Here is a 1,793-nt window from a genome sequence, read left to right on the forward strand (position 1 = left end):
TTTCTTAGTACTGTTATGCATGCAATAAATAATAAAAAATGGGCAATTGGACTCTTTGTTGATCTTACTAAAGCATTTGACACTGTAAATCATGATCTCTTACTCAAAAAATTAAGCTTTTATGGTATAAGAGGAACTGCCAATAAATGGATCGAGTCTTACTTGAAGGATAGGTATCAGATAGTTCAAATTACAAACGAAAATAATGGCGAAATGCGTAAGTTTAGTAGTTATAAAGGTACAATACTAACTGGTGTACCTCAAGGATCAGTGCTTGGTCCATTGCTCTTTCTTATTTACATAAATGATTTGACATATGAAATGTTGCCTAATAAATGTGTTTTATTTGCTGATGACACCAATGTTATTATTACAGGTAACTCACGACATGATATTGAATATAATCTAAACACTGCGTTTTCACGATTAAGTAACTGGTTAAGTAACAATAAGTTATTTCTAAACAATGATAAAACTTCCTTGCTAAATTTTTATCCTCTTCAAAATAAATTTATTCCTTACGTAATGGTAAATAACAAAAAAGTCGACTTTCCTATTTCAACTAAATTTCTTGGTGTCACCATAAGTTCGAAACTAACTTGGAATGAGCATATTTCTCAACTCAACAAAAAATTAAGTAGTATTTGTTTCGGCCTCCGTAGACTAAGAGGTAATGTCACAACAGAGGCCTTAGTTTCGGTGTACTATGCAAAATTCCATTCTTTAATAACTTACGGTATTATTTTTTGGGGTTATTCTACTGAATGTATTAGCACGTTTCGCTTACAAAAGAAAGCACTAAGAGTTGTGTTTGGATTGTCACCAAAATCTTCTGTTTGGATTGTCACCATCTTTCGAGGACAAAAAATATTACCATTACCTTGTGCGTATCTATATAAAGTTATCTTGTTTACCGTAAGTAACAAACACTTATTTATTGAAAACAGTAACGTCCATAAATACAATACTCGATTCGTTAATAATTTGCATGTTATCCCCCAAAATTTCTCGTTTTTTCAAAAAAGTGTATATATTAACTGTACAAAAATTTTCAATAAGTTACCTGACTTTCTAAAACAAAACAAATCATATTCTATGTTTAAATCGGATCTTCACTAGTTCTTACTAAATAAATGGTACTACTCGGTAAATGAGTTTTTTGAAGATAATGTATAAATGTTTTTTTTTCTTTGTTAATTATATTATGGTTGTATAAGCTTATAAAAGTCATAGTTATGTATGTATTATTTTATCTAAGTTTTTTTCTATACCATATATGTAATTATTTTGTAATTTTGACAACTGTATGCGTGCTCGAGAATACTCTCATTTGTATGCAAAACAGGCAAATAAATAAATAAATAAATAAATTTGAAGAATAATGTAAGTTATTACATTCTATTTTTTACATTATTGACACTATCTATTGCAACATTTATTGTTTATTTACAATAAAAGATGTTCTATTCTATTCTGTTCTATTTATCTATGGGGGTCTTTTGTTGGTTAATGGCATGGGTAAAAGTGGATCTGAAAAGGAAGGGGGTTGGCATGACGTCACGCTGCCTCCTTTCCTATCTTTGCCCATTGTAATTTTTCTAGAAAGTGAGGGTACGGCATATATTTTCTGAAAGTGAAGGGACGACGTCCCCCTCGTTCTCCCGCACTTTTTCTCTGGTTAATAGTAGTGAAGAACGTTGCACCTAAATTTCCTAATGCTGAGTAAACCTAATCTTGTTTGTAAATTATAATATTGTTTTCTTTTGTCTCGATCTGCACTGCACTAATAATTT

The sequence above is a fragment of the Thermobia domestica genome, chromosome 16 (genome assembly GCF_964235325.1).
Source record: "Thermobia domestica chromosome 16, izTheDome1.hap1.1, whole genome shotgun sequence".
Taxonomy (NCBI): Eukaryota; Metazoa; Arthropoda; class Insecta; order Zygentoma; family Lepismatidae; genus Thermobia; species Thermobia domestica.